Raw genomic sequence first — 21,207 nt, forward strand, 5'->3', positions numbered from 1 at the left:
TTATTGTTTGTTCACAAGTATCATGTTTTTAGATAGCCTCGGTTTCATGTTTTTTCTTAGATGCGTCACATGAATGGTTAGATGTGCAATTTTAGTGATCAAATGCACTATTTCATTGCTTAGATGCATCACAGGGATGGTTAGATGCATTGTTTCAAGGCTCAAATGTGTTGTTCTATAGGCATATGCGTCATGATAGAGATCAAAAGTGTTACAAGAATGTTCAAAAGCACTATTTTATGCAATGTAAGTTCAGCAATGTCTTCATTTTAAACTTGGTTTCTCGATACCAGTTTGAGGTTTATCCTTCTAGAAGGTTTATGATCCGCACTAGTGTTCATTATCAAGTTTTAAAGCACTTTCAAGCACAATATTAGTGAGACCAAAACAAAATGAAAAATTGTAGGCACCTAAAAAATGAAAAAAAAAGGGCTTCCTAGCAAGGTTATCTAAGGCCGGTAGCTAGTGGGTCTTAGTGTTCCAATTGTGTTCGGATTTACCTCTCCTGTGACAGAGAGGTTCCCACCAACACAAGGGAGGTTTGATGCAATCTCTTGTGGGACTACTAGAGGAAGGCTAAGTTCCAAACACAAGTGGCTTGCATTTGATTAGGAATGCAAGATTGGGGGGCAATCCCTCTCATTGGCCTTGCTAAGGCAACTCGGGAGGTAGCCCTTCTATGGCTAGATAATCCTACCTAGTGAAAAGCGAGAAATGGAAATCACAAACAGGTCTGAGAATCTAATCACTCGAGAAGAATGAGAGCATATCCCTACTATTTTGGTTCCCCAAACATAACAAACACAAAGGGTTAATTACCAGACCTTATACTTCTAAAGATAGAGGGGCTCCTATTTAGACTATGTGTGGGTTCTTTCCTTGTTCAATTGTGATTGATCTTTACAAAAGGTTGGGCATTTTGATCAACTCTTGAGAGCATAGGTCTACTTCTTTATCAAATCAATGAGACTGAACATTCTTATTAAACTATTTTTGAAAATCTGAGAAATGCCACACTTTTAATTGACAAGAGCCATGGTCCACCTACCTAATTCGAAGCTAGCAAGGGCTAGGCGCATTTATGAGGGTCTTCATTCCTATTGTGCACTATCTGCAATCCTTGTATGCTTAGGGAAGATTCTAGAATTATTTTCTTGCTGGTATGAGGCTTCTCACATGCTATGAAACCTACAAAAGGTTAGATCTAAGTACACCATGAAACAAGAGATTCAAGGATCCAATATGCATGCAAATGGTGATGAAAACTAATCTAAATGATAATAATGCAAAACAATGCAAGAAAAGAAATGTGATAACAATGCAATACTAATCTATGCAAACAAATATGGATCTAAGCTAATATGCAAATGAAACGATAAAAACTCATGATGGAAGCCATGGATGCATGAGAGAAGAAGACAAGAAGATGAAGTTCTTCACAAAAAGCTTTAGTATTCAAACTTCTTCAAAAATCACTCTCCAAACCTGCAACATAACAATAGCATAATAATGGATCAAAAAGAAGAAGAATAGATTAGCAAGAAAACTTGAAGAATGGGGAGGCTTTAATATGAAGCCCCACGGTGGGCGCCAATTTGTACACGGTGTAAACATGTATTAATGAAACCTTAGTGTAGAATGAAAATGGATTGAGGATGAACTAAACTAAACCCAAGATATCATCGTCAGAATGTAATCTCTACGAGCGTCTCATGTTTCCCTAACTACAATTGCTAAAATAGCTCTCAGACCAGCATCTTAGTGATAGTTCTAGAATGGGAGAATGCTTAAAAATGAATATGTAATGAACTAACAAGTGATAAATGATGCTACGTAACACAAAATAATGCTAAAATTCTATGAAAATGCTAAAATAAGAATGTTAGATGATGAATCAAAATGTGCCTATAGTGCAAATGCCTAAGACTTGGGTTCCTTTGCTCTTGAATTCTCCTTCTATTTATAGGATTTTAGAAGGGGTTGGGGTAAGAATTTGAGTTTTACCTTTTCACTTGGTGGGTAGAAGTGAAATTGAAAAGGAGCTCAAAAGTCTTGATTGGAGGCTCCATGTGATTTTTATGTCAACAAGAATGTCTCATGAGAGACAAGAGGAGGATCTCAAAAGTTATGATTTGTGGCTAAATAAGGCTTTATTTCAACAAAAATGTCTCATGAGAGACAAGAGAAGGAGCCCAAAAGTCATGTTTTGTGGCTAAATATGACTTTTATTTTCAACAAAGTATATGACTTATTTTCAACAAAAATGTCTCATGAGAGACAAGAGAATGAGCTCAAAAGTCATGATTTATGGCTAAATATGACTTTTATTTTCAACAGAAATGTCTCATGAGAGACAAAAGGAGGAGCCCAAAAAATCATGATTTCTGGCTAAATATGACTTTTATTTTCAACAAAAATGTCTCATGAGAGACAAAAGGAGGAGCCCAAAAACTCATGATTTATGGCTAAATTTGGATTTTTTTCAATTCTTTATATAAAAGGAGGATTTTCATTTTGTGAGAATAAATGGATTTATTGATTTAATAAAAATATTATTTATTCTCAAAATTTTGTCTTTTCCCTCTCCTTTTTTTTGAATTTCATTTTATGATTTTGAATTGTTTCTCTCCTTTTTTGAAGTTGATTTAGGTCTTATTAATTTGATAGATGATTTTTTGTTTAATTTACATTGATTGATCAGAATTACGTGAATTAGGTCTTTGCCAATTTTTGGGTGTCTACAATCCTCAATCGGGAATCCCTTTTCCTCATCCACCTTACCATACAATGCTTCAAGTTTGTCCCATGCAGGTTTGTATTCCTTGAAACTAGAAATGTGGAAGAACAAATCTCTATGTGCACAATTCATGATAATTCCTAAAGCCTGTTGGTCTTGTTTTTGCCAATCAATGAGTTCTTTAGCATCAGTGGGTTTGGGTATTGTACTATAAACATAAAGACTTAAACCTTTTTCCCATTAATCTACTCCATGCAATATCTTTCTAAGTAGAATAATTACGTGAAGTTAGAAGTGGACATTTAGGTGAACCCATGATGCAAAAAATGAAAAGAGCACACAAGAGAGATACAAGAACACAGTGCACACCCCCCCTTTTTCACTCAATCAAAAGACCCATCCAAAAAAATGATTTTGGCACTTTATATGTAGTGTGTGTACAATAGGCCACTTGTCAAAATGAAAAAAGTGGACTTCTAATTTTTCTTTTTACAACTACCTTTTGAGGCCCAAATCTATCACTAAGCACTGTAACTCAGATGTACAACAATTCTAAAAAGTTATCAAAGTATTACAATGCAAAGAAAGCCCTAATTCTAAAAGTGAGATTTATTTCCACACAACCCTAGAATCTGACTGCAAATCTCGAAAGTAGATGAAAAATAATGCACTTTCCAAAAAAATGAAACTTATTTTCATGTCCAGATGAGCCTGTATGAAGTGTTTCAAGTTGTAAAATGTAGGATTGAGCAGATATAGTTGCGAAAAAATGCAATTTCTAAAAACTCCTTGCACCAAAACTAGAAAAAGAAGCTACACGACTAAAAAATTTAGGAAATTCTACCCACAATGAAAAAAATTTCACTTGATTCGAAGATTGAATGACCGAGATATGGCCTCGCAAAGTTAGGCTACCAAATTAAAAAGAAATCTAGAGAGGGGTCTAGAAGGAAAATTGTGTGCTTAAATTTGATGGTCAAATGACTATTGCAGTAGTTGAAAAATGACTAGGAATGATGGTTAGAAGGCTATTAATTTTAACCCCATAAAATGCTAATGTTAGTGAAAAATCAGTACCCTAGGGTGATGTGGCAGCTAATTGTGCATACCATACTATATAGATGTGACACATGTCACCATAGGAATTTTGGTGTGTCCATTGACATGTGAGGCTGAGTCACTATCCATGTGGTGGGATGACTATGCTCCACGTGGCACTAATTTTTCAACTGATGTGGAGGTTAGTACAGGTCCACGTGGCTATTTGGGAGGTTCCAAGCTGGCATGGGCACAGGGTCTAGCAGAGCAGTCTACATAGTTTTCATAGAAGATACCACATATATTGTTGCTCTTACTATAGCAGCGGCAGGTAGGGACTGCAAAAGCTGTGTGGTGTGGGCCAGAGTGGCCACGTGTCAAAAACTGATTGCAACCGTGGTCTGCCAAACTTTTCTCTACATCACAGAAAAGTGCAGTCTTTTACTAGAGATGAAATTCCATGCTAGGCTTAGGGTTTAATCCCACATGCGTGGGAAAGAAGTTGCATAGGCGCTTAAAAAGGAAACTAATTATATATCAAATAACAAGCCCATCGGTAGTTTATGAGTTGCCGGATGATGGAGGGCACTGCTGAAATTATATACACCAGTCTATTTGAGGGATGTGCAGACAAATTTATATAATGTGCCTGCCAAATATAAAATGCCAAACCAAATGAATAGATTCCCTATCCAATGGAATATGCCACACTACAAAGCTGGGGTATGACTGCCCGGTTCTGCAAAAAAAAATTCTCCACTATCCTGACTAGGTGTAAAAAAATATTCTAAAAAAAATATATTCAAAATAATTGTAGATATAAATAAATTATTGATCCTAAAAATAATAAATTAGATCTACAAAATGACCATACTCGAGTTACAAATTGGGGCCTCTAGGTGTCAATTTGCAAAAAAAAATTGCTTCACGATGGAGTTTGGCCTAAGGTAACCGATTTTCACTGAATCGACGTTCTGAACATAATGGCAAGGTCCATTTAGGATCTAGATGCTCCCAATAATAGTGATACTCTAGATTCGAGTCGAGGTGTTGAAGCAACAATAGTCTCGAACAACTATGTGAAGATAAAATCTCTCAGGTCTGATAACATGTAAGAATTTGCTTTAGGGAAAAATTCACCCAAGAACTAAGAACTCAAACATGAGCACAACTGTAGACGAAAAAGGAGTATGATTAGAATAACAATGTATTCAATTCAATATGCATTAAAGTACACTAGGAGTGCCTATATATAAAGGCCTCTGAGATGCATCTAGAATGCCTAAGAATCAGCTACATGATAAGTCATACAACCAGGCACATGTCCACCAAATATGGGTTATCCTCAATTAGGCACAAAAGTAAGTGCAATGATGACATAATAAGACTACAGTGGTGTAACACACAAATTTATGTTGCAAACAACATATGCTAAAAAGAGAGTGTGAATAACTATGTTGTCTACATGACAACTCATTGAATGATGCAAACTCCCATGTTGTAGACACCATGTGCTAAATTAGAGTTGTGTACTTCTATGTTGTCAACATGACAACTCATAAAGGTGTGCAAACTCCTAAGTGTCTCACAAAATAAATAATAAAATAATGCATTAACCTAAGTAAACTTAAGTAAGTGTAAATAGTAAATACGTATTTACACCAAAAATATTCCTCCATGGTTCTACACCCGATTCACGAGGAGGTAGAGTGAAGGGCACAGGGGTAATTGGACAAGGTTGAGTGAGTGGTTCAACATTAATTAGATGAGGTTGAGTGAGGGGCACATGAGTAATTAGACATTTCCTCTATGTAGCACAAGAAAGCTCACCCCTATTCACTCGACATATTGTGAATGAGATAAATTAGACAAATTGAATGCTTTTGCCTGATCGCCCATCACTACCAATAGGTTGCACCAATCGATGTCTTAGAGATGTGACCAAGCTCATATTGCCCTAGCAATGATGCACTTGGTTGGATCCTGGGAGAGAAAAATAAATTCTAGGGTTTAGATTCTCTAGAAGAAACTTGGTTGTCATATTGTTTTGATGTCTACAATTACACTTCATACATCTAACAAATTTGTTTATGGACCCATACTAGATCTCATGTGCTTTTCTATTTGCAATGTTGATATTGTACAAATATTAAATTCATTGTTTGGTTGAAACCTTTTATATTCATTTTATGGCAGTTTACCCACAATAGTAGAGCTATTCATCCCAAGAAACACTTGATATCTTGGAAAGAAAACAATTTAGATTGTTAAGCAATCTACTTTGTGGGAATCAACTACTATCTATCTTGCCTTGATACTAACATTTTGAAATTGGGGGGATAGCTACATTCACTAGAAGATAGGTAGTACTTACCCTAGATTGGCAAAGGGAAAATAAACATCCATATCATGCATAGGTTAGGATCATAATCATTTAACTTTCTCTAAGAATTGATATCCTTTTTTTCCTTTGAAGATTTTTGGTAGCTGTTAGATGATATCTTTCCTTTGATTGAATGAAGTATTGGATATCAATTTTTTTTCTTCTTTTTGTATTTTGAAAGCTGTTTTTTGTTATGGTTTGCACATAGTTCTTTAATCTATTGTGTATCCTCATTAAACTCTCTCACACATAGTTGAGTGAACAAGATTCCATGCATGATAATTGCTATCCAAACAGAATATTTCATAATGGGTATCTTTAAATCAGCTTTAAAAATGATTGTAGATTAGTTTATATATGTGGATTTTCACACAAACAAAGCCTTAATTGCTAATATCTTCATAGTAATTAGAGAGAGATTTATGGGTACCTTTTTAAAAGATTGTATGCTAGATATAATTAAACATGCAATGTCTTCATTGAAAATCTGTTCATAATAATGAAATGAATGATTTCAAAAGATTTTTTTCTAGTTTATTTGTCTAAACATTCACACAAATAAAGATTTGATTTAGAATATCTTCTTATTTTTTAGCAAAAGATTTCTAGTCATCAACCTTTAAAATAAGTATATCATGTGAACCTATTTCTAATTTCTTGAAATTAAATATTCTTCTTAAGTTTGCAAATAAAGCAGTATGATTGATCCGTCAAAGCAGTATGTAGAGTGTACTTTGTATAGAATGATATCAGTAATGGGTCACTAATGGCTAGTACTACTATAGCCCCATAAACTATTGGTGATAGTTGGAAGGTGTCATAGACATTTTTAGTGACCTAGGAGTTAGCTATGCTAGAGTATTTTCTTGTACAACTACCTTTGGTATTTGGTTGCAATAATTGCATTAGTGATCATAAAATTTCAACCCTATCCACATTCTTGTTTGCCTCAACAAGAAAGCATGCCTAGCTCTTGTCATTGTGATTCTACATGAAAACCTTCAAGATTGTAAGCCCCAAGTTCCAAATGGTATTTTCAAAAATACTTTGTATCTACAAGCATACAACATCTCTACAAGCATTTGTTGAGCTTGATTCAAATTCTCCACAATGATGGGGCACTTGAATGATTGACTGCCCAACTAGCACCACCTTGTATAGTGGTAGCTAGCATAGCAACTTCTTTGTCAAGAACCTTTGATTTCTCATAGCATACATTGTAACGCTCTCTAAGAAATATTGTGGTCAAGTTTTTGGAGTAAATAATTACATTTTTTGGTTTAATTATATTGTTCAATAGATATTTTTTTGGCTCGAGATTTATGAAGTAATTGAAGATTTTCACATGCTATTCTCTTCTTTTGTGAGAATAGTGTTCTTGTTTTTTACCTTTTATTTTTTGGCATTGGCTACAACCTAAACGTAAGAGCTCTAATTATCAATATGTAGTGTTTTTTAAGTTTTCTTATTTGATTAGGTGTCCTTCTAGTCTCTCTCCAACCAAGGAGTCTTCAATCATTCCTACTAAAGAGTCCTCCTGGTCTCTCTGCATAGGCTCATACCCATATTATTCCAAGGTGCTTTTCCATTTCCAACATCATCAATGCAAAACTCATCTATGGTCTTTTCTCAATATTTTCTAGATAGCATCAAAATGCCCCCTTAGTCATTATGATAATAGCTTCTCTATCAACATTTCTCTCAAGCCTATGGTCTACTATTCTATGTACCTACTATCTAGGGCCCTGAGCATTGCCCAACAAGGAAATAGTAGAGGCCAAGATCAAAACCAAATGGGTCAAAATTCCTTCCCCAAAAGACCAATTCTAAAAGCACCATCCCAAAACTGTCAACATCACATTTTTTGGGCTTCACTCATATTTCAATTTGCAAATTGGGAGGCTTATTTGTTTGGAAGATACTTACATGACCAATGCAAAGTATTATGCTCTACTATAACTAATACATAACACTTCCAATCCTTATCTTCATCTATTGAAATTAATAAAAACTAATTTTTATAAAGAATTAATATGATTCTATTCTTATATAAGCTTGAGGTTTTTAATTCTTTATTTGGCATATGTGAATACAAATTATAGTCCTTTGTGAACTCAGTGAAGACTCACTAAGACAAAGTCAAGAATATGTGTTTATTAAAATAATGCAACATAGTCAAATTTGAGTTATGTGTATTCAAATAATAGCCTCTTGTTATGCATATACTCATTATATAAACCTTATTCACATCAACAGTTATTCTTTGCTAAGGCACAGTCCAAAATGGTCCTGTCAAGCAAAGGAAAGTCTTGATGCAAAAATATCATAGGCTAAAGAGAAAGCCATTATAATATGAATATCACAATTCATTTAACTCTTCATAATTAGTGTTTAGTCCATTCATTAAACATTTTATCTAATTCATAGCATCGCTATAAACTTGGATAGATGCTATTCAAGCTACACCAAAAGAATGGGCTCTAATATCTAAAATGTAAATCAAGTTGTTCGTTTATTTACTTTTGAGGGGGACTGGTATATGATGTATCCCAATTTATAGTTGAGGTCAAGGAAACTACAAATATGACCTATAGGCTATAAGTTATAACTATATGATACTAATCATTGAAGAAGTGGTTGCATAGGAGTTTTATATAAGCCACATATCATGTTCTATATGCATTATCTCTAATTTTAACAATGATGAGCAAGAAAATAATGCTGGGATATTCCCCTTGATCTTGAAAATACTTGTACTTATTTGATATTGTGATTAATCATTGTGTTTTGTGTCTTTTAGCTAGTATAGTTAGTCTTATGACATCATTAATTTCTAACGTGACGCAACTTCAATCCATAAGCTAGCATATGTCATAAAATATAAGATATTATTTCATTTTTCTTCTCAATCTATTTTATTTTTTAAAGCATTTGAAGTAAATAAAATGACTAGTAATAAAACATTTAAATTTAGGGGCATAAAGATAAGAGCTTGAAGAAAGTTACGTAAGTAAACATTGATGAAAAAATGAAAAAATGATTGCTAAAATCTGAATAAGTCTTGAAGTAGACAGAATTATTGATTTAATGCAATACCTAAAATAATAAGGTGATTATTCCCTCAAATTTTAAACTTATTAACCAGATCCATTCTTTTGAGAACAGAAGAAAAATTATTTCACGCTTAAGTCTTTCCAATGATGATAATCACTTATTATGAATGTAACTTAGAATTTCCAAGCTTACTATTAGGAAGACCATATCAGCCTTGGAAAAAACTTCCTCAACTACACTTTGACTCTCTTTGGCAACATTTATTCCAATCTAAGGGTTTCCCCCTGCGCTAAGACTTCTTGTCAGTTCTTCTGTAATCTGCAAATGATTATCAAAATACACAGGTGACATTCTCAAGGCCTATACATTAGTATTGACAATCCAAAATTCCACACCATTTAGTTCACTCTCTATCATCCTACTAACAACATTAGAACCACCCCCACCAACACCAATCACCTTGATTTTGGCTGCATTATTATTGACAGGTGGAGAAGAATCTATAATGTTGCCACCTCCTAGCTTGATTGTTGAGCATATAAATTAGTTAATTGTGAATTGATCTAATCTGGAACCTCTCTTGATTAACTATGGTCTTACTCCAAAGATGAATTTTCTACCCAATATGAGAATCTTTGTAAGGTCCTCTTCTAAAATTGAATGGGGTATATCTTATTCTTACTTCATACTAATGAAAATTTACTCCAAGTAGTGAGGACCTTAAGCCAACAAAGTCTTCTCCCCCAATATACTATTAGGAATTTTATGAATCAACTCTCCTATTATAAGGGTTTTGTATTGATCATACTCTATCTTGTAAGCTCACATAAGTATTGGTCCCTTGTGTAGTCCATAAGAGTTTACTTTGTTATAATATTCTTATTGAATACATCTATTGCCCACAACTGAGTCTAGTCCCACTATGTCCCCATGTCAAATGCTAAGATTCTCACTTTGGTTATTCTTCATGCAACATTAAAATGCGAGAATGTGATAGGCGTTGATCTACATTTGATAAACGACTTAAAAGATGTATCATTTTATATTGCTTGAGAACCAAAAGAGGGGCCCGCTTTAGATAAACTACATGCATCTTTAAAAAGTGAGAAAGCAATGATCGTTGATCTGCTTTTGATTGATGATCACAAAAATGAATTTTCTTAAGTTAAGGACTTAAATTAAAATAGTTGGTGGGCTAATCTTAAGGAAACCTAAGGTTGAAAAGGAGTCATGCACTAGGGTAAAGAAGATTTTCATGAAAATATTTTAAAAGGCTGCGAAAAACCATATAATAAAAGGATTCCAAAGGTTTTTAAGGCTTTATTTGAAAAACATCCAACACATACTTGAAAACACAAACAATGTGAACCAATTTTAGATACCTAGGGCACAAATGACATTAGGCCAATATAATTAGGGATTTTTCTAGGGCATAATCAATTAAAAGACATACAATCCCTAATTACAAATGGATAACTAGATCTTTCACAATAATTTTGTAGAATTTTTAAACATGTAAAAAACTAGGCTAATAGTCTTGATGGCTATATATTTAAGATCTAGGATTAAAGTAAGGAAAATTAAGAAAGTAGAAGAAAGATAGCATAAGTTTGGCTCTGTAACCTTGAGCTTCTACGATCATTGATTGTATTTCAGTTGTAAAAGGCTACAAATAGGTAGACTTTATTCCTTGCACATTGTATGGAGATTATCTATATTGGAAACTATATAATTTTTTGTTCTCCCATGTTTTTGTTGGCTTCCATATGTACACTATAGCAAGGTGGTTAGTGAATTATCCTTAGCTCACTTCACCCACCCTTTTGTACCTTGTGTTAATGAACCACCACCTAAACCCGATCAACATGAAAGATCACAACCCCAACTCACCAAAACCACCTTGCATCGTCATGGGTGAAGTTGGGAGAAACTTCACCACCACTTGATCCTTTTGTTGCCTTCTCACTTCTAGCCCCATTGAAAAAAGAATAATCCTCAATCAAATACACATCAACCTCGACCACCACACTATTCCTCACACCAACCACACCACTACCATGTCAAGGAGCCACAAGTAACTGACGACAAACCAATGACTACCAATCCTCACTAACCAAAGCTAACAACTTGACCGAATTACCAGAATTGCCTTCTACCTCTTCCTACTAGCCACCACCCCAAGCTCCAGCTCTCACTCCCGAGATCAAAAAACCTCCAAAAGCATACACCACTCCTCCTAGGCTTTTGGTAAATGCACACCTCAGGAGGCACATAAAACCACACCACCAAAAGTTGCAATTCACTATCCCCCATACCAATCAATCTTCACGATCCTAGCCCCATGTGTAGTCTAACACTAACTTCTACTCAACTTACAATGTTGCCAAAGCCTACAAACCACTTGGGCTCCAAACAAGCCCTAGCCACCACTTGCATCAATTCCTTCTTGCCAGTTTTAAACATTCACATGACTAAGAGTGTTATTTTTTATTAGTATCATCATTATAGCACCAGTCTATTGTAATCGATATAAAGACTACAAGAGATTGAATAGCTTCAATTCTTTATATACAAGATTAATCCATTAAAATGCTAATTCAAAATACATTTATGTACTTTTCTATATCTTTTAAAAGAAAAAGATATTTTCTTAATTAAAAACAATCAACTTTTGAATATCAAAAATAATTCTTCATTCTTTTCTTTAAAGCTCTCTAATTTTCCTCCATTTTTATATTTTTAAATCAACATTTACCTCCAAATAATTCATCCCAAGTAAGAAATAACTATAATTTAAATCAAAATTTTGAATTTTACATTTTAATTTTAATTTTAAAATGTTTTTACATTACCTCCAACATATTATCCTTAAACAAACAATTTCCATTTATCCAATTTCGTCATATGTTAAGTCAAAATTTTGAATCACTAACATAATAGACAAATTGTTAGATGATTTTCCTCATCTAAAAAGATTATTAGTATGCATATATTGAAAATCAAAGGAAATACTATGAAGAAAACATAAATAAACTTAAGAGAAAATAACAACAACACAAAATATATTGTGAGAGAAAGATATTGTTTTATTAATCTGACTTACTACAACACATTACAGTGGTTCTCTTTATATATAGAGGCTTCCGACACCTATAATTTGGTAGAACTTCCTTGAATTCATGTTGACAATAAACTAGCTTCCTCATACATTGCAGAGGACCCGGTATTATTTTGATAGTACTAATAGTCAATGGCTGGGAAATATGACAAACTAGTAGTTTTGTTATAACTGACCAGCGATGTGGAGATAGTAAGGTGGACTTATTCCAACACCTTCCCTTAATTTCTACCACAAATTCATCTTTAAGTGGGAGAAATAATCACAGGAATGAATTCAAACATCAACCTCTTTGAGATATAACAATGTTCTAAACTTGAGAAATTTGACACTAGATAATGCTTTGGTAGATATATCTGCAATTTGATCTTCAGTGCTATAGAAGTGTAGGTCCACTACTTCACTCTCCATTAAATCATGAATGAAGTGATGATGAACTTCAATGTGTTTGGATCTTGCATGGTAGACATGATTCTTTGTAAGCTTGATAGCACGTTGGTTATAATAGAATATGGTGGTTGGATGATCTTGTTGATGATGTGTCTCTTGAAGTAGTCTTCTAATCCATAGAGTTTCTTGAGATGTCTTTGTTGTGCCAATATATTCAGCCTTTGTTGATGAAAGTGAGACTACTGATTGCTTCTTGTTGCTCCAGCAGATTGGTCCAGATCCAAGGTGGAAGATATATCCTGAAGTTGATTCCTATCATCAATATCACCTACATAATCAAAATCTATATAGCCTACTAAAGTAGGGTCTCCTCCATGTTGGTACTCATGCCAAGCTTGTAAGTGCCTTTGATGTACTTCAAGATCCTCTTAGCAGCCGTCCAATGTTCAACGTGTGGGTTTGCCATGTACCTAGACACAACACCAACTACATATGCAATGTTTGGTCTAGTTATTGTGAGATACAAAAGACTACCAACAAGATTCCTATATAGTTTTCCATCCACTTTCTTTTGATTTGAATAAGAACTTAATTTTAAACCCACTTCACATGGTGTATTAGATGTCTTACAATCACTCATATTAAACTTTTTCAATACATCAATAGCATATTTGGTTTAGGAAAGCAAGATCCTACTATCTTCTTGCCAAACATGCACGCCCAAGAAATGGTGCATCAATCCAAGGTCAGTTATCTCAAAAAAATTCTTAAGTTGTGTTTTGGTGTCATCAATACATTGTCTAGAATCCCCTGTAATGATTAGATCATCCACATATAAAACAATGATAATAATTTCATCTTCAATATGCTTGACATAAACATCTGGGTCAGCTTTGCTCTTTTTAAATCCATTTGTGACAAAGAATTCATTTATTTTGGAGTACCACGCCCTTCGAGCTTGTTTAAAGCCATATAGAGATTTCCTCAATCTACATACTAGATGTTCTTCACCATCATTAACAAATCCTGGTGGTTGTTGCATATAAACTTCTTCTTCTAAGTCACTATACAAAAAAGCATTTTTTACATCCATTTGAAATATTTTCCATCCACACTTTGCAGCTAAAGCTATAATAGTTTGAATGGAAGTCATTTTGGCAACAAGGGCAAATGTCTCAATATAGTCAATACCTTCTTCTTGTGAGAAGCCATGGGCCACTAACCTTGCCTTGTATCTTTCAATTGCTTCATCTAATGTGAACTTTTTTTTGTAGGTCCATTTGCAGCTGACCACATTCTTTCCTTCTGGAAGTGTTGCTAATTCCCAAGTTCCATTCTTCATCAAGGAATTGTACTCCTCTTGCATAGTCTCCTCCCATTCATCTTTTCCCTTTGATTCATCAAATGTGCTTGGAATTTCAACCTACATCACCTTAGCCATAAGAGCATAGCTAGCAACAATCTTGGGGCCTTCTTCATAGACCTCTTGAATGCTTTGAGTTTTTCTTTTATTCCTTGTGTCTTCATCATCACTGTTGCTTGAATCTTCATCCTACACTTCTTTTCCTTTTGTAGGAGATATCATATTTTTCTCTGAAACATTAGTATCAATATGCTCATCTTTTTCAAGCAAAAAAGGAAACTTAGAAAATGTAGAAGAATTAGTATTTTCAAAGCCTTCATCAAACCAGACATTTCTTTTGATTTGAATTTCTTTTGTATTAGGACTATATAGCCTATATCCTTTTGATTCTTCACTATATCCCCCATTATTTACTTCTCACTTTTCCTTTATAATTTACTTCTCTTTTCGTTAGGAATGTGAGCATAAGCAGTGCAACCAAAAATATGAAAATGAGACACAGAAGGCTTTCTTCGACTCCAAGCCTCCTCAAGGGTTATGTTCATGACAACCTTTGTAGGAGTTCTATTTAGAATATAAACTGTTGTATGAATTGCTTTAGCCCAAAGATGTACCTCTATTTTTCTAGAATGTAGCATACACCTAGCCATTTCCATTAGAGTCGTATTTTTCCTTTTTGCTACCCCATTTTGTTGTGGTGAGTAGGAAATAGTAGATTCTTTCTTTATGTCATTTTGTTTACAAAATCCCTAAAATTCTTTATTCATGCATTCAAAACCTCTATATGTTCTTATAATTCTTAGAAATTTTCCACTTTTCTTTTTAGTTATAACCTTAAACTCCTTAAATTTATGAAACACTTCCTCCTTTTGTAGAAAGTATACCTGAATTCTTCTTAAATAGTCATCTATGAATGTGAGAACATACCTTGCACCTCCAAGTGAGGATGTTTTGAAAGGACCCATCACATCACTATGGACTAAGTGTAGAGGCATTTTGACCCTCCATGATTTTCCTTGTGGGAAACTTTCTACATGTTGCTAGCCCATTGCAAATCCTTCACATACTGCTTTTATTGGAGATATTCTTGGAAGACCAGGCACCATCTTCAACTTCTCCATAAGTTTGATACTATGATAGTTTACATGTCCTATATGCTCATGCCATAACCTACTCACATCATCAAACTTTGCAATGGCACATACATCTTTATTTCCAATAAATTTTTGAAATTTATAAAGCCCATTTTCCACTCTACCAATTGCAGTCACTTCATAATTTTTATTCATGTCCTTGACTAAGCATTTATCATTGTAAAATTCTACTTTGTATCCTTGATTTGCAATTTGAAAGACAGAGAGAAGATTTGTTGATAGTTGAGGGACAAGCTTCACATTTTTAAACATTGAACATTTCCACTTCCTTGAACTTCTAGAGGACTATTATCTCCTAGATATATATTTTCACCATTGCTTTCACTTAATAACTCAAACTGCTCCTTATTATGTGACATATGTTTTGTGCAACCAGAATCAATTATCCATTCATCCTTAAAAGAACTATTTGCTTTAAGTGCTACACAGAAGGCATTCCTCTTAGAATCAAATAATTTTGTAGACTTATTCATTTCTGAATCATTAATCCTTTTGTAACAATCATTAGCTTTGTGTCCTTGCTTACTACAGTAATGACATTTCCACTTACTTCTATTTTGATTCCTAAATAAATTATTATTATCTCCATACTTCCAATTCTTTCCATTAGATCTATTATCTTGTGTCTTTTGATGATATTGTTTTCCTTTTATTACAAATGCTTGAGATTCACAATCAACAATAGAGGATTCTCTTTCTTTTATTTGACGTTTTTCTTCTTGAATTAACTTAGCACACAACTTATCAGATTTAATGCCTTTTAATTTATCAACAATATCAAGTCCCCTTATAAAAGATTGATAAGATCTTGGAAGATTTTGTAAACTTATTTGCACAGAATCCTTATCATCTATGCTCTTTCCAAGAGAAACCAATTCATTTTTCTTTTCTGTTAATTTGCTTAAATGAGTCACTACTTCCTATGAGCCTTCCATACATCACCTGAATTTTGATACAAACTTTTCAGGATCTTCCATACTTGGACTCCACTTCTTTCATTTCGAACTTCAAGAAAAACTCTTCTAAAAGTGTTAACTTTATCAAAGCTACTGCCTTCTTGTCTCTCCTATCCCAATCATCACATTCTTTTCCAGAATCTGCTAGTCTCTGCTCACTACCATTAGCAATATCATAACATTTTTGAAGAGTTAGAGACATTTCAATTCATGAAACCCAATCATAGTAATTCTTTCCATTCAATCTAATTGAGGGTAGAGGAGTACTAAGAGAATACATTAATCAACTTTTCTTTTTGAAAAAAAATTTAACTTTTAGCACCTCAGAGTTAACAAGAACATGAAATTCTCAACAAACTTGTGTAGAGAACAAACTTAGTGTTGCTTAACCAATTTTTGGCCTGCAACAAAGAAGATTAGAGATTTGCTCCAAAAAGCCACTGCCCAGAAATCAGATCTACTCTGATACCATGAAGTAATCATAAATAAACATAAGAGAAAATAACAATAGCACAAAATATATTGTGAGAGAAAGATATCATTTTATTAATCTGACTACTACAACACATTACAGTGGCTCTCTCTATATATAAAGGCTTCCAACACCTATGGGTTGGTAGAAATTCCCTGAATTCATGTTGAAAATAAACAAACTTCCTCATACATTGTAGAGGACCTGATATTATTTTGACAGTACTAACAGTTAATGGCTGAGAAATATGACTGTATATGAGCAATGTTAGTATGCTAATAGAAACCAAATTTAAATAAAGCTTCTACAAACTAAACAAAATTCATAAACTTCAAGATAGACTAAGATGAGCTCTCAATTGAGAATATGAGCCATTAATGGGCTCTCTCAATGAGAAGCTCTCTTGTTGAGTAGCTTTGTCTAAATAGATAGGATGTATGCTCAAGCTTTATGCTTCAAAAAGGGCTTCAAATGGAGTTGGAATTTGGGTGTGAGTGTATGGTTTTGATGTAAAATGGCTTCTCAAAATGGCATTATGACTTTACTTCATGGATTGTGTTATTTTGCAAAGGGGAAGGATCCAATTTATAGGCAAGAGGCTTGAGGGATTGAGGGCTAAGATGCAAGGATGGAAAAAAGCTCATAGAGGGCTCAGATTGCATGAGAAGAGAGCACATGGATTGTGCTTCCTTACAGCCAATCAAGGAGTGACACATGTCACATGGTGAGAGGATGGAGGAAAGGGGAAGGATGAGTTAACAAAGGAGGCTCAAGGGATAAAATCTTCATAAAGACCCTCATAATGACTTGTAAGAGCAATAAAAGGGCTTGGAAGAGTCATTTATGGCCTAGTGGGCTTCATAAAGTTTTATGGTTGAGATATTTTGAGGGTGATGAGAGAAATTTCGAGTTGGACTTGATTAGGAAGGTTTTAAGCTTGCTTAGGCTTGTGCAAATGATTAGAGGATGGATTAGGATGGTTTAGGATTAGCTTAGGGATAGGCAAGTGGATGGCATTTAATGAGGGTGGGTGAAGGAGGAGATATTTGTTAACTTTGGCTTGGGTTAGTAAGTTTTAACCCATGTTTAGGGAATGTGACAAGGTTAGGAGGGGATTAGGATTAGGGTTAAAGACATCTTCTAGAAGAGTCTAGGATTTGGATGAGGATGAAGACTTTCTAGAAGAGTCTAGAATCTCTTAGGATGAGGATGAAGACTTTCTAGAAGAGTCTAGAACTTCTTAGGATGAGGATAAATTAGATTTTTAGGAAATAAATAAAGTTTTATTTATTTCAAAGGTTTGGGTTGAGGAGATATTTATTAAAAAAAATTTAATAAACATGAGGATTAATATTTAATCTTAATTAAATATTTTGAGTTGGGATTAGGGGTAGCAAATGATGGGATTAGCCTTTAATCAAAATTAAAGAAGGATTAGAAGATTTTGGAAGAGGTTAGTGGTCTTAAGAAAATTGGCCAAGTTTTGGGCAAAAAATATTTTTTTTATTTATTTTGGGTTTTTTTGGTCAATTTATTAATTAAATAATAAATAAATAAGGAAATAATGTTTAAATAAGATTTAAACATTTTTGGGAGGGATTCCTTAATTAAATATTTTTAATTAAGATAAAGGGATTTAATGGCATAAAAATAAATTAATCAATTAAATAATTAATTAATTAATTAATGATGATATCATCAAGAATTTTTCAGAAAATAAAAATACTTTATTTTCTAAAGGTTTTTAGGTGTCTACATTTTTCCCCTCTTTGATGTGATGCCGCAAGTGGCATGGCATCAAAGATAAGAAAATAAGATGCCCAAGGCTAGAGCAGAAAAGGAGAGAATGGATTGCAAGATGCCCCCTCAAGAAGGTGGCGGGGAGAGAAAGCGAGGCTCGATGACTTTTTGAAAAGTACAAGAAATTGAGATGAGCTAAGACACAGGTTTGGCAAAGAGAAGGGGCTGAATTAGCTCAAACTCTCACTACGAGAGGATGATAAAGGGAAATCAGGGGCACAAGAGGAAACAAGCTTAAGACTTTTGGGATTGGGGGGAGGATGAAGGAGCAGAGCACTATAAAAGGAATTCAGGATGGGGAGATGGATGAGGGGATTAAAAAGCTAATGCAACAGGATTTCAAAGAGTCAGATTTGCGAAAGATGGGTTTTCAGAGATCCCTAGGACTAGGATTGTGGATCTCGAAAGATGAGGCTTGGTGGATTGATTTGATTGGTGGATCCCTAAGACTAGGATTGTGGATCCCTGAAGCTAAGTGTAAAGAGTGATCCAAAGAGATACTGATGCATAAGATGGGATAGGTGTTGGATATGGATGGGGGATAATGGAGATGAAGGGAATCCATTGAAGCTTTTTGAGCGGGGGGATACTTCAAAGAAAAGTACCACCATGTAGTTGAGCACTAGATTTGCTATAGGACTGTTGGTTAATTGCCAAGGTTACCAAGAACATCAAGGCCTGTTCACCAATTGTACAGAGGACTGACAAACTGACTCGAAACAAACACGCAAGGGTTGCCCGAGCATCACACATGAATCTTAGAGGAAGCAGTGCGGAACCGACACTGGGTAACCCACAAGCAGAAAAGAAAAACAAACGAAAGACTTATCAAGACCTTACGCTCTAATTGCCCCATTCGCAGCATACCATGATATGGAAGATCGTGGCAACCTTGAGGAGGGAACAAGGAGATTGCTTGGAAAAGATACTTCAAGACCCAAAAGGGGAGATTCCAAATCAAAAGAAAGTGAAAATCCAAAAGAGAGCCGTTTGCCAACGAGATGGGTAGGACGAGGTACTAACAGACCAAGATCAAACATGAGGAAAGCTATATCCTGCAAGGACCTATCGGAGAGCACCTAAGTTGGTGGATCGGGATGAGTGGTGCGTCTGGCAAGCTAAACTAAGAAGGATAACACTTTGGTGATAGGAGATCTAGCTAAAGGATGCATTGGAATAGCTAACCAAGCTGTGCGGTGTGTACAAGATGCTGATCAAGGACGAACTGACACGAAAGCTGGATAGATACAATGGTACTAAGTTAAAGAGGATGTACAGGCTGACCGACCAAGATATGTTACAAATGTACAAGTTTGTTCATGTTTTGGTTTTTGTGAGATGGAAATGTTTGTGAAGGATGGGATGTCTATAATAGTTGATAGGTGGATAGGTAGATGGTTTGCGAAAAGCTTAAGAAAAATGGGATTCTTTGTGTGCATGTGATAGGATACAAGCTAGGATACAAGATTATCTACAAGCTGGAGTATGGTACAAGCTTTGGACAAGATTCGGATATACAAGGTATGGTACAAGATTTACAAGGTATAATACAAGCTTTGGTACAAGATTTTACAAGCTGTACAGGAGGTATTTACAAGCTCCATTAGATTTTGGATATTTGGTTGGAACACCAAGGGAACAAGCGGATGTTTTATGGGATGGTGGGTGAATGGATGAGGGATAGGATAGTGATAGATAATGGATTAGTCTTAGTACACAAGGCGCCTGAATTACCAGGTTTTCACCAAGGTACCTATCCAAGGCGCTTGAATTGCCAAGTTTTCACCGTTGGACGCTTATTTCTCTTTACTATTTTTTTTGTACTTTTGTATTTTTCAAAAGCTGGGTATACCAAGGATCTTCAAGCATAGAACTTCTTGAGATGAATGATGTTAGTAGGATCATTCAAGAGTTCTCCTTCTGGTGTAGACAACTGATAGGCTCCGGAGCCAAAGGAAGCAGTGACAACATAAGGACCAAGCCATGTAGGTTCAAACTTGCCTTTCTTTTCTCAATCTGCTTGGACTTTCATGTTTTCTTTGAGGACCATGTCACCTGGCTGAAAGTGTCATGGAAGCACCTTCTTGTTGAAATTCCTTTTGAGACGAGTTTGATAGACTGTGAGATGATCATAGGCTTGTTGTTGCTTCTCGTCTAAGAGATCTAGCTGGGTGAGCCGAGCTACTCTGTATTCTTCATCTGATATTTTCCCTTGCAAAGATATGCGCAAGGAGGGAAGTTCAACCTCTATAGGTAGTATCGCTTCGGCACCATAGACTAGGGAGTATGGAGTTGTGCTTGTGGATGTGCGAAAGGAAGTTCGATAGGCCCATAGGGCTGGATTTATTTGTAGGTGCCAATCACGGCCGGAATCATTGACAACTTTTTTTAGGATTTTGAGGAGGGTTTTGTTAGTTGCCTCTGCCTGGCCGTTACCTTGTGGGATATATGGGCTAGAAAAGTGGTGATGGATGCGAAGGGAAGTGCATAATTCTTCCATGTTGAGATTTTCAAAGTTACCTCCGTGGTCAGTGAAGATGGTGGATGGGATGTCGAAGCAGCAAACAATGTGGTATAAGATGAATTTGGAGACCTGAACTCTTGTAGCTGAGATGAGGGGGACTGCTTCCACCCATTTAGTGAAATAATCTATAGCTGTTATGATCCATTTATGTCCATCAGATGAGAGGGGTGTGATAGTTCCAACTAGATCAAGGCCCCAACAAGCGAAAGGCCAAGGTG

Source organism: Cupressus sempervirens, chromosome 5, assembly GCF_028749045.1.
Source record: "Cupressus sempervirens isolate cs-2001-9-10 chromosome 5, ASM2874904v1, whole genome shotgun sequence".
In the NCBI taxonomy this organism is placed as follows: domain Eukaryota; kingdom Viridiplantae; phylum Streptophyta; class Pinopsida; order Cupressales; family Cupressaceae; genus Cupressus; species Cupressus sempervirens.